At 40.4% G+C, this 14,098-nt stretch overlaps 1 pseudogene; it reads left to right on the top strand.

Annotated features, from left to right (window-relative positions):
* The first annotated feature begins 9,528 nt into the window (after window positions 1-9,528).
* On the top strand, window positions 9,529-10,979 carry LOC129393515 (large ribosomal subunit protein eL8-like; annotated as a pseudogene).
* Window positions 10,980-14,098: the final 3,119 nt, after the last annotated feature.

Raw genomic sequence — 14,098 nt, forward strand, 5'->3', positions numbered from 1 at the left:
TCCAGGTCATAGGTAGATAAGAGACAAAACGTTACATTCTTTTGAGTTTTTGATTAGCCTCTCCAAAGGAGGAGATCAGATATGCATTTATCTCAGTGAGCAGAGGGGTGACTTTGAGTAGAATGGGAGGCAGGTTGGCTCTAAGCAGTTCCCAGCTTGACTTTTCCCTTTAGCTTAGTGATTTTCAGACCCCAAGATTTGTTTTCCTTTCACACACTGTAATGTGGATACATGTAATTGGACATTTGTCAAAACTCATGCAAGGTACAGGAATACGTCACAGATATTGTGGGTTAGGTTCCAGAGCACTATAATAAGGTGAATATTGTAATAAAGTAAGTCACACAAATAGTGTGGTTTTCCAATGAATATAAATGTTATATTTGGGCTGGGCATGGTGACTCACACTTGTAATCCCAGAACTTTGGGAAGCCGAGGTGGGTGGACCACTTGAGGCCAGGAGTTTGAGACCAGCCTGGCCAACATGGTGAAACCCCGTCTCTACTAAAAAATATAAAAAATTAGCCAGGCGTGGTGGCAGGTGCCTGTAATCCCAGCTACTCGGGAGGCTGAGGCAGGAGAATCACTTGAACCCGGGAGGTGGAGGTTGCAGTGAGCTGACATCACGCCATTGCACTCCAGCCTAGACAACAAGAGTGAGACTCCGTCACAGAAAAAAAAAAGCTATATTTGGCTGGGTGCAGTGGCTCACGCCTATAATCTCAGCACTTTGGGAGGCTGAGGTGGGTGGATTACTTGAGCTCAGGAGTTTGAGACCACGCTGGGCAACGTGGCAAAAACTCATCTCTAAAAAATAAAAATAAAAATTACCAGGGCATGGTGACACACACCTGCAGTCCCACCTACAGAGAGATGGCTGCAGGGGGCACTGAAATGGGAGAACTGCTTGAGCCTGGGAGTTTGAGACTGCAGTAAGCCATGATCACACCACTCCAACCTGGGTGACAGTAAATAAATAAATAAATAAATAAATAAATAAATAAATTTTATGTTTATCTGGGTGCGGTGGCATGTGTCTGTACTCCCACTCCTACTTGAGAGGATGAGGCGGGCGGATCACTTGAGTCTAGTAGTTTGAGGTCAACAAAGTGAGTTAGTCTCCTAAAAAAATTATTTTTACACTATACTATTACCTATCAAATGTTTAATAGCATGATGTCTAAAAAAATGTACATAACTTAATTTTAAAATATTTTATTGCTGGGCATAGTGATACATACCTGTAATCCCAGTTGCTCCAGAAAATTGCTTGAAGTCAAGGAGTTCAAGTATGCAATGTGCTATGATTGCACCTGTGAATAGCCACTGCACCAACCTGGGCAACACAGTAAGACTTCATCTGTAAAGCAAAAACAATAACAAACAAATAAATAAAGAAATAAGGGGGAGGAGCCAAGATGGCCAAATAGGAACAGCTCTGGTCTACAGCTCCCAGCATGAGCGAAGCAGAAGATGGGTGATTTCTGCATTGCCAACTAAGGTACCGGGTTCATCTCACTGGGGAGTGCCAGACAGTAGGTGCAGGACAGTGGGTGCAGCACACTGTGTGCAAGCCGAAGCAGGGTGAGGCATCACCCCACCTGGAAAGCACAAGGGGTCAGGGAATTCCCTTTCCTAGTCAAAGAAAGGGGTGACAGACGGCACCTGGAAAATCAGGTCACTCCCACCCTAATACTGTGCTTTTCCAACAGGCTTAAAAAACGGCACACCAGGAGATTATATCCCGCACATGGCTTGGAGGGTCCTACGCCCATGGAGTCTCTCTCATTGCTAGCACAGCAGTCTGAGATCAAACTGCAAGGCGGCAGCGAGGCTGGGGGAGGGGCGCCCGCCATTGCCGAGTTAGTTGTTTGACTAGGTAAACAAAGCGGCCTGGAAGCTCGAACTGGGTGGAGCCCACAACAGCCCAAGGAGGCCTGCCTACCTCTGTAGACTCCACCTCTGGGGGCAGGGCACAGACAAACAAAAAGACAGCAGTAACCTCTGCAGACTTAAATGTCCCTCTCTGATAGCTTTGAAGAGAGTAGTGGTTCTCCCAGCACGCAGCTTGAGATCTGAGAACGGGCAGACTGCCTCCTCAAGTGGGTCCCTGACTCCCGAGTAGCCTAACTGGGAGGCACCCCCCAGTAGAGGCAGACTGACACCTCACACGGCCGGGTACTCCTCTAAGACAAAACTTCCAGAGGAACGATCAGGCAGAAGCATTTGCGGTTCACCAATATCCGCTGTTCTGCAGCCACCACTGCTGAAACCCAGGCAAACAGGGTCTGGAGTGGACATCTAGCAAACTCCAATAGACCTGCAGCTGAGGGTCATGTCTGTTAGAAGGAAAATTAAAAAACAGAAAGGACAACCACACCAAAAACCCATCTGTACGTCGCCATCATCAAAGACCAAAGGTAGATAAAACCACAAAGATGGGAAAAAAACAGAGTAAAAAAACTGGAAACTCTAAAAATCAGAGCGCCTCTCCTCCTCCAAAGGAACGCAGCTCCTCACCAGCAACAAAACAAAGCTGGACGGAGAATGACTTTGACGAGCTGAGAGAAGAAGGCTTCAGATGATCAAACTACTCCGAGCTACAGGAGGAAATTTGAACCAATGGCAAAGAAGTTAAAAGCTTTGAAAAAACATTAGACAAATGGATAACTAGAATAACCAATGCAGAGAAGTGCTTAAAGGACCTGATGGAGCTGAAAACCAAGGCACGAGAGCTACGTGACAAATACAGAAGCCTCAGTAGCCGATGCAATCAACTGGAAGAAAGAGTATCAGTGATGGAAGAGGAAATGAATGAAATGAAGCAAGAAGAGAAGTTTAGAGAAAAAAGAATAAAAAGAAATGAACAAAGCCTCCAAGAAATATGGGACTATGTGAAAAGACTAAATCTATGTCTGATTGGTGTACCTGAAAGTGACAGGGAGAATGGAACCAAGTTGGAAAACACTCTGCAGGATATTATCCAGGAGAACTTCCCCAATCTAGCAAGGCAGGCCAACATTCAGATTCAGGAAATACAGAGAACACCACAAAGATACTCCTCAAGAAGAGCAACTCCAAGACACATAATTGTCAGATTCACCAAAGTTGAAATGAAGGAAAAAATGTTAAGGGCAGCCAGAGAGAAAGGTCGGGTTACCCACAAAGGGAAGCCCATCAGACTAACAGCAGATCCCTTGGCAGAAACTCTACAAGCCAGAAGAGAGTGGGGGCCAATATTCAACATTCTTAAAGAAAAGAATTTTCAACCCAGAATTTCATATCCAGCCAAACTAAGCTTCACAAGTGAAGGAGAAATAAAATCCTTTACAAACAAGCAGATGCTGAGAGATTTTGTCACCACCAGACCTGCCTTACAAGAGCTCCTGAAGGAAGTGCTAAACATGGAAAGGAACAACCAGTACCAGCCACTGCAAAAACATGCCAAATTGTAAAGACCACTGATGCTAAGAAGAAACTGCATCAACTAACAAGCAAAATAACCAGCTAACATCATAATGACAGGATCAAATTCACACATAACAATATTAGCCTTAAATGTAAATGGGCTAAATGCTCCAATTAAAAGACACAGACTGGCAAATTGGATAAACAGTCAAGACCCATCAGTGTGCTGTACTCAGGAAACCCATCTCATGTTCAGAGACACATATAGGCACAAAATAAAGGGATGGAGGAAGATCTACCAAGCAAATGGAAAACAAAAAAAGACAGGCGTTGCAATCCTAGTTTCTGATAAAACAGACTCTAAACCAACAAAGATCAAAAGTGACAAAGAAGGCCATTACATAATGGTAAAGGGATCAATTCAACAAGAAGAGCTAACTATCCTAAATATATATGAACCCAATACAGGAGCACCCAGATTCATAAAGCAAGTCCTTACTGACCTACAAAGAGACTTAGACTCCCACACAATAATAATGGGAGACTTTAACACCCCACTGTCAACATTAGACAGATAAAGGAGACAGAAAGTTAACAAGGATACCCAGGAATTGAACTCAGCTCTGCACCAAGCATACCTAATAGACATCTACAGAACCCTCCACCCCAAATCAACAGAATATACATTCTTCTCAGCACTACACCACACCTACTCCAAAATTGACCACATAGTTGGAAGTAAAGCACTCCTCATCAAATGTAAAAGAACAGAAATTATAACAAACTGTCTCTCAGACCACAGTGCAATCAAACTAGAACTGAGGATTAAGAAACTCACTCAAAACCGCTCAACTACATGGAAACTGAACAACCTGCTCCTGAATGACTACTGGGTACATAACGAAATCAAGGCAGAAATAAAAATGTTCTTTGAAATCAATGAGAACAAAGACACAACATACCAGAATCTCTGGGACACATTCAAAGCAGTGTGTAGAGGGAAATTTATAGCACTAAATGCCCACAAGAGAAAGCAGGAAAGATCTAAAATTGACACCCTAACATCACAATTAAATGAACTAGAAAAGCAAGAGCAAACACATTCAAAAGCTAGCAGAAGGCAAGAAATAACTAACATCAGAGCAGAACTGAAGGAAATAGAGACACAAAAAAGCATTAAAAAAATTAATGAATCCAGGAGCTGGTTTTTTGAAAAGATCAACAAAATTGATAGACTGCTAGCAAGACTAATAAAGAAGAAAAGAGAGGAGAATCAAATAGATGCAATAAAAAATGATAAAGGGATATCACCACCGTTCCCACCGAAATACAAACTACCATCAGAGAATACTATAAACACCTCTGTGCAAATAAACTAGAAAATCTAGAAGAAATGGATAAATTCCTCGACACATACAACCTCCCAAGACTAAACCAGGAAGAAGTTGAATCTCTGAAGAGACCAATAACAGGCTCTGAAATTAAGGCAACAATCAATATCTTACTAACCAAAAAAAGTCCAGGACCAGATGGATTCACAGCCGAATTCTACCAGAGGTACAAAGAGGAGGTGGTACCATTCCTTCTGAAACTATTCCAATCAATAGAAAAAGAAGGAATCCTTCCTAACTCATTTTATGAGGCCAGCATCATCCTGATACCAAAGCCGGGCAGAGACACAACCAAAAAAGAGAATTTTAGACGAATATCCTTGATGAACATCGATGCAAAAATTCTCAATAAAATACTGGCAAACCGAATCCAGCAGCACATCAAAAAGCTTATCCACCATGATCAAGTGGGCTTCATCCCTGGAGGGCAAGGCTGGTTCAACATACCCAAATCAATAAATGTAATCCAGCATATAAACAGAATCAGAGACAAAAACCACGTAATTATCTCAATAGATGCGGAAAAGGCCTTTGACAAAATTCAACAACGCTTCATGCTAAAAACTCTCAATAAATTAGGTATTGATGGGACGTATCTCAAAATAATAAGAGCTATCTATGACAAACCCACAGCCAGTATCATACTGAATGGGCAAAAACTGGAAGCATTCCCTTTGAAAACTGGCACAAGACAGGGATGCCCTCTCTCACCACTCCTATTCAACATAGTGTTGGAAGTTCTGGCCAGGGAAATCAGGCAGGAGAAGGAAATAAAGAGTATTCAATTAGGAAAAGAGGAAGTCAAATTGTCCCTGTTTGCAGATGACATGCTTGTTTATCTAGAAAACCCCATTGTCTCAGCCCAAAATCTCCTCAAGCTGATAAGCAACTTCAGCAAAGTCTCAGGATACAAAATCAATGTGCAAAAATCACAAGCATTCTTATACACCAATAACAGACAAACAGAGAGCCAAATCATGAGTGAACTCCCATTCACAATTGCTTCAAAGACAATAAAATACCTAGGAATCCAACTTACAAGGGACGTGAAGGAACTCTTCAAGGAGAACTACAAATCACTGCTCAATGAAATGAAAGAGGATACAAACAAATGGAAGAACATTCCATGCTCATGGGTAGGAAAAATCAATATCACGAAAATGGCCATACTGCCCAAGGTAATTTATAGATTCAATGCCATCCCCATCAAGCTACCAATGACTTTCTTCACAGAATTGGAAAAAACTACTTTAAAGTTCATGTGGAACCAAAAAAGAGCCCGCATTGCCAAGTCAATCCTAAGCCAAAAGAACAAAGCTGGAGGCATCATGCTACCTGACTTCAGACTATACTACAAGGCTACAGTAACCAAAACAGCATGGTACTAGTACCAAAACAGAGATATAGACCAATGGAACAGAACAGAGCCCTCAGAAATAATGCCACATATCTACAACCATCTGATCTTTGACAAACCTGACAAAAACAAGCAATGGAGAAAGGATTCCCTATTTAATAAATGGTGCTGGGAAAACTGGCTAGCCATAAGTAGAAAGCTGAAACTGGATCCCTTCCTTACACCTTATACGAAAATTAATTCAAGATGGATTCAAGGCTTACATGTTAGACCTAAAACTATAAAAACCCTAGAAGAAAACCTAGGCAATACCATTCAGGACACAGGCATGGGCAAGGACTTCATGTCTGAAACACCAAAAGCAATGGCAACAAAAGCCAAAATTGACAAATGGGATCTAATTAAACTAAAGAGCTTCTGCACAGCAAAAGAAACTACCATCAGAGTGAACAGGCAACCTACAGAATGGGAGAAAATATTTGCAACCTACTCATCTGACAATGGGCTAATATCCAGAATCTACAATGAACTCCAACAAATTTACAAGAAAAAACAAACAACCCCCAAAAATTGGGCAAAGGATATGAACAGACACTTCTCAAAATAAGACATTTATGCAGCCAACAGACACATGAAAAAATGCTCATCATTACTGGCCATCAGAGAAATGCAAATCAAAACCACAATGAGATACCATCTCACACCAGTTAGAATGGCGATCATTAAAAAGTCAGGAAACAACAGGTACTGGAGAGTATGTGGAGAAATAGGAACACTTTTACACTGTTGGTGGGACTGTAAACTAGTTTAACCATTGTGGAAGTCAGTGTGGCGATTCCTCAGGGATCTAGAACTAGAAATACCATTTGACCCAGCAATCCCATTACTGGGTATATACCCAAAGGATTATAAATCATGCTGCTATAAAGACACATGCACACGTATGTTTATAGTGGCACTATTCACAATAGCAAAGACTTGGAACCAACCTAAATGTCCAACAACGATAGACTGGATTAAGAAAATGTGGCACATATACACCATGGAATACTATGCAGCCATAAAAAAGGATGAGTTCATGTCCTTTGTAGGGACATGGATGAAACTGGAAACCATCATTCTCAGCAAACTATCGCAAGGACAAAAAACCAAACACCGCATGTTCTCACTCATAGGTAGGAATTGAACAATGAGAACACATGGACACAGGAAGGGGAACATCACACACTGGGAACTGTTGTGTGGTCAGGGGAGGGGGGAGGGATAGCATTAGGAGATATACCTATTGCTAAATGACGAGTTAACGGGTGCAGCACACCAACATGGCACATGTATACATATGTAACAAACCTGCACGTTGTGCACATGTACCCTAAAACTTAAAGTATAATAGTAAAAAAAAGAAATAAAACTCTATTGCTAAAAAATGTCAACAATCCTCTGACCCTTCAGTATGTTATGATCCTTCTGCTGGTGGAGGGTCTTGCCTTGATGTTGAGGGCTGCCAACTGATCACACTGGTGGCTGTGGAAGGTTAGGGTGGCTTTAGCAATTACCTAAAATAAGACAAAAATGAAGTTTGCCACAATGACTTTTCCTTTCATGAAAGATTTCTCTGTACCTTGTAATGCTATTCAATAGTTTTTTATCCACAGTAAAACTTCTTTCAAAATTGAAGTCAATTATCTCAACCCTGCTGCTACTTTATCAACTAAGTTTATGTAATATTATAAATCCTTTGTTGTCTTTTCAACAGTACTCACAGCATCTTCACTGTCTTTACTTATCCATAAGAAGCAACTCTTCATCCATCAAATTTTTATTATGAGATTGCAGCAATTCAGTCACATCTTCAGGCTCCACTTCAAATTTTAGTACTTTTGCTATTTCTACCTTATCTGCAGTAACCTCCCCCACTGAAACCTTAAACCCCTGAAAATCATCCAAAGTCCTGTCACTGTTAATATTTTGACCTCCTCCCATGAGTCATGAATATCCTTAATGGCATCTAGAATGGTGAATCCTTTCCAGAAGATTTTCAATTTACTTTGCCTAGATTTATCTGAGAAATTACTATCTATGGCAGCTATAGCCTTACAAAATGTATTTCTTAAATAATAAGACTTAAAACTCAAAATTACTCCTTGATCCAGGGCTTCAGAATGAATCTTGTGTAAACAGGCATAAAAACATTAATCTCCTTGTATATCTTCACCAGTGCTTTTGGGTGATCAGGTGCATTATCAATGAGCAGTAATATTGTGTAAAGAACCTTTCTTCTGACTAGTAGGTCTCAACAGTGGGCTAAAATATTCAGTAAACCATGCTGTAAACCAATGTGCTGTCATCCAGACTTTCTTGTCCCATTTACAGAACACAGGCAGAGTCAACTTAGTATAATTTTTAAGGGCCCTAGGATTTTTGAAATCATAGATGAATGTTGACTCCAACTTAAAGCCACCAGCTGCATTAGTCCCTAACAAGAGAGTCAGCCTGTCCTTTGAAGTCTTGAAGCTAGGGATTGACTTCTCCTCTCTGGCTATGAAAGTCCTAGATGACATCTTCTTCCAATAGAAAGCTGTTTCATCTACATTGAAAATCTGTTGGCTGGGTGCGTGGCTCACGCCTGTAATCCCAGCACTTTGGGAGGCTGAGGCGGGTGGATCACGAGGTCAAGAGATTGAGACCATCCTGGCCAACATGGTGAAACCCCATCTCTACTAAATATACAAAAAATTAGTCGGGTGTGGTAGCGGGTGCCTGTAGTCCCAGCTACTCGGGAGGCTGAGGCAGGAGAATGGCATGAATCAGTGAGCCGAGATTGCGCCACTGCATTCCAGCCTGGGTGACAGAGCGAGACTCCATCTGAAAAAAAAAAGAAAGAAAGAAAATCATCCGTTGTTTAGTGTAGCCACCTTTATCAATTATCTTAGCTAAATCTGGGTAACTTGCTGTGGCTTCTACATCAACACTTGCTGCTTTGCCTTGCACTTTTACATTATAGAGATGGTTTCTTTCCTTAAACCTCATGAACCAACCTCTGCCAGCCTCCAACTTTTCCTCACCTCTCAGAGCCTTCATAGAATTAAAAAGGAATTTGGGTCTTGCTCTGGATTAGCCTTTGGTTTGATAGTGTTATGGCTGGTTTGATTTTTTAGCCAGACCATTAAAACTTTCTCTATATAAGCAATAAGGCTTATTTGAAGCAATAAGACTGTTTCACTTTCTATTTGTAGGTTCACTGGAGTAGTGCTTTCAATTTCCTTCAAGAACTTTTTCTTTGCATTAATAACTTGGCTAACCATTTGGTGCAGGAGGCTTACCATTTGGCCTGTCTTCGCTTCCAACATGCCTTCCTCACTAAACTTAAGCATTTTTAGCTCTTGATTTAAAATGAGAGATATGTGACTCATTCTTTCCCTTGAATGCTTAGAAGCCATTTTAGGGTTATCAACTGGGCTAATTTCAATATTATTGTGTCTCAGGGAATAGCGAGGTCTGAAGAGAGGGACAGATGTGGCAGAATGACCAGTGAGTGGAACTGTCAGAACACACATTTACCGATTGAATCTGCAGTCTTATATTGATGTGGTTTGTGGCAGCCCCCAAACAATTACAATAATAACATCAAAGATCACTGATGACAGATCGCTGTAACACATATAATAATAATGACTCCTTCCAGTGCTCAAGATGCCAGAATGAAAGAAGGCCAAGGGGAGGAAGGTGGCTCCAGACCCTGCTGTTGGGAAGAAGCAGGAGGCCGAGAAAGGTGTGAATCTTTGGACGGGACATCCAGCCTCAAAGGCATGGGACAGGACATCCAGCCTAAAAGAGACCTCACCCCCTTTATCAAATGGCCCGGCTGTATCAGTTTGCAGTGGCAAAGAGCTATCCTCTATAACCCGCTAAAAGTGCCTCCTGTGATTAACCAGTTCACCCAGGCCTTGGACTGCCAAACAGCTACACAACTGCTTAAGCTAGCCCACGGGTACAGACCAGAGGCAAAGCAAGAGAAGAAACAGAGGCTGTTGGCCCAGGCTAAGAAGAAAGCTGCTGGCAAAGGGGACGTCCCCATTAAGAGACCACCTGTCCTTTGAGCAAGAGTTAAGACCATCACTACCTTGGTGGAGAACAAGAAGGCTCAGCTGGTGGTGACTGCAAACGACTTGGATCCCATCGAGCTGGTTGTCTTCTGGCCTGCTCTGTGTCATAAAATGGGGGTCCCTGACTGCATTATCAAGTGGAAGGCAAGACTGGGATGTTTAGTCCACAGGAAGACCTGCACCACTGTCACCTTCACACACGTTAACTCGGAAGACAAACGAGCTTTGGCACAGCTGGTGGAAGCTATCAGGACCAATTACAATGACAAATATGATGAAAGTCAATGACAAATATGATGATTTTGAGGATAATCCTTCCTGGTAGGTAGTGTGATTTCTAGTTTATGAAACTGAAGAAGCCAGGATTATGAATTAGGTCTTATTGGACACCATCGCGGGGAAGGCAATGTGCTGGGTCCCAAATCTGTGGTTCACATTGCCATGCTGGAAAAGGCAAAGGTTAAACAACTTGCCACCAAACTGGATTAAATGTATGCTGTTGAGTTTTCTGCATGTGAAAATAATTAAAATAATACAAACTCTCAAAAAAATAATAATGAAAAAGCTTTAAAATATTGGAAGAATTACCAAAACCTGACATAGAGACATGAAGTGAGCACATGCTATTGGAAAAATGGTGCCAATAGACTTGCTTGACACAGGGTGGCCAGAAACCCTCAATTTGTAAAAAATACGATATCTGTGGAGCACAATAAAGCGAAGTACAAAAAATGATGTATGCTTGTACAATACAAAGAATTAACACTAATGTAAATTATGGACTTAAGTTAAAAATAATGTATTAATATTGTTTTATCAGTTGTAACAAATGTACCACTAATGAAAGATATTAATAATAGGAGGAACTGGAACGTTGAGGGGGTATATGGGAACTTGGTCCTTTCCACTCAATTTTTCTGTAAACCTAAAATTGCTCAAAAAATAAAGTCAATTAGTTTTTTTTTAAAGGCAACTTTGAATTTAAGTTGCTCTGAAGTTCTGCTTGCTGCTTTAGCTCTAGATAGAAAATACTTCTATTTAATAGTAGAAAGCATCCATGTTGCCTTTTCTGTGAAAATCTGATTTTTTTTTTAATCAGAGAGGTTATCATTCTTTTTTTGAAAGTGTGATGAATTTGATAACATTATGCACTGGTATGTAGATATAAATTGATAGCTGAAACAGTGCAACTTACTTTTCCTATATTCATCATCAAAATTCCTATTCTTTTTAAATTTTGGCTACTGGTGTGGTTACCACACTCTCAGATTAATGTGTCCCAGCATGTAAAGACTCCCATGCTAAAAGCAAGTATTTTGGAAAATGTCATTTCTTCTTTTTCTCTTTTAAGGCCTGTGTGAAACATATTTCTTTTAGAAAATGTTTTCTCACACTACACTTTACTAAATTACTGCCTGATGTTCTGAACTGTGCTCACTCTTCTCTCTGACTTCTCTTTGCAGCCAATAATAGCAGAAGCTCTTAACTTCATGCCAGATACTGTATGTGCTAACGATTTTATTTACACTAATTTGATTTTGAGGATAATCCTTCCTGGTAGGTAGTGTGATTTCTAGTTTATGAAACTGAAGAAGCCAGGATTATGAATTAGGTCCTATTGGACACCAAAAGCCTTCTGCTTTCAAGGACTTTGCTGTATGTGTTTTGTTGGCACTGAACCCCCACAGCATCTCTACTATTTTGTAAATGTTAAGCTCTTGCCTGTGTGCATGTTGTGTAACCACAAGGAAATGGTAAACTCGGAAGGGGAAGCACTATGAGTCCTATTTCTTTGTCATCTGCCACTCCCAGTGCCTGCTGAATTCTTAGCTTAGTATTTCGTCCTGAAAATGCTGATGACCAACTCCAAAACTGATTTTTTAATTTTTTTAAATTACAGGCTCATCAAATTAAGAAAGACTGGCTGGGCGCAGTGGCTTACGCCTGTAATCCCAGCACTTTGGGAGGCTGAGGTGGGCAGATGACTTGACATCAGGAGTTCAAGAGCAGCCTGGCCAACATGGTGAAATCCCATTTCTACTAAAAATGCAACAAAACAAAACAAAACAAATTAGCTGGGCGTGGCAGCGCAGGCCTGTAATCCTAGCTACTCTGGAGGCTAAGGCAGGAGAATCACTTGAACCAGGGAGGCAGAGGTTGCAGTGAGCCGAGATCACACCACTGCACTCCAGCCTCCATAACAGAGCAAGACTTTGTCTCAAAAAAAAAAAAAAAAAAATTCAGAAAGACTACTAGCTTTCCACTGAAATATTTTTATTCAGTAAATTCAAAAACTCAAGCACCAGTGCTTTCTTAAAGTACAAAAATTCAGTAATATCAGAGAATGTCTTAAAGTGTTTTTGATTTGCAAAGTGTTTCTAATATATAATCTCTTTTAATTTTCACAATGCAACCATATAGAATTTTCATTTTAAAATGAAAATTATTATGCAAATATCTAAGTAACAAACCTGTACTTGTACTCACTAAATCTATAAAAATAAATACCATAAAAACTCTGAAACTCATAGAAGTGAAGTGACTTGTTTGCACTTGGCAGTAATTAGGTGGATTCATACTCCAACCTAAGTCCTCTGATTCCAGAGAGCAGAACTGTCAGTTCTCAAGAATTGACAGTTCATGTGTCTGAGTGTGTATTTATTTAAAAGTTTTTATTACAGCGAAATTATCATCCAGAAAGGTTGCTACCAGTTGATAAACAATGTAATGAAATGGTTAGAGCATTGACTCTAGAGCCACTTATTAGCTGTGAGACCTCAGTATAAGTTACTAAACCATATTGTGCCTCAGTTCAACTGTAAAATGTGGATGACAATATAGCACCTAATCATAGGGTTACTGTGAGATTAAATGAGTTAATATATGGAAAACACGGAGAAGTGTCAAACGTTGCCAACATTTGTGATTCTATCAGAAAGCCATTATTAGTAACAATCTAAAGGATCAAAAATGCCATTGACTTTTTGCCTTATTTTGCATTTTCCTAATTACTACTAAGGTGAGCACCATTTTGTGTTGTTGTTGTTTGGTATGATCTCTTCTGTGAATGGTCAGTCCATATCTTTTGCTGATTCTGTAAACTTTTTTTGGTCTCTTCATTTTGATTTGTAGGAGCTTTATAACATATTCTGGGACTGGGCACGGTAGTTCACATCTGTAATCCCAGTACTCTGGGAGGCCAAGGTGAGAGCATCGCTTGAGCCCAGGAATTCAAGACAAGCCTGAGCAATATAGGGAGACTCCTTCTCTACAGAAAATTTAAATATTGGCTGGATGTGTGGTCCTAGTTACTCAGGAGGCTGAGGTTGGAGGATCCCTTGAGCCGGTGAGGTGGAGACTGCAGTGAGCCATGATTGCACCACTGCACTCCAGACTGGACTACAGAGTGAGAGTCTGTCTCAAAAACAAAACAAAACAAAACAAAACATATTTTGGATATGAATCCTTTGTAATACATATATAGCAATCTTTTGCTTTGTCACTTATTTTTAACTTTGTTCAAGTTGTCTTTTTTTTGTAGCAGTTTAAAACTTTTATGTACTCAATTTGTCAAGCTTTTCTTTTATAAAACTTTTGATTTGTATCATATATTTTGTAGTTACTTCTAATACTTACATAGTTTTGGTTTTTATATGTGGGTATTTTATACCTTAAAAATTAATTTTTGTGTATGGAGGGAGGGATCTCCCTCTTTCCCTCCCAAATGAGTAGGCATCATCACATGAATAATTTGGAGTTTGATAATCTGTTCAAGCTTTAGCACTTGCAGTCCTCACCCCTCAAACCTGCTCTCTGGTTTCCCCTCTGACCTCTTT

Source organism: Pan paniscus, chromosome 10 (genome assembly GCF_029289425.2).
Source record: "Pan paniscus chromosome 10, NHGRI_mPanPan1-v2.0_pri, whole genome shotgun sequence".
Taxonomy (NCBI): domain Eukaryota; kingdom Metazoa; phylum Chordata; class Mammalia; order Primates; family Hominidae; genus Pan; species Pan paniscus.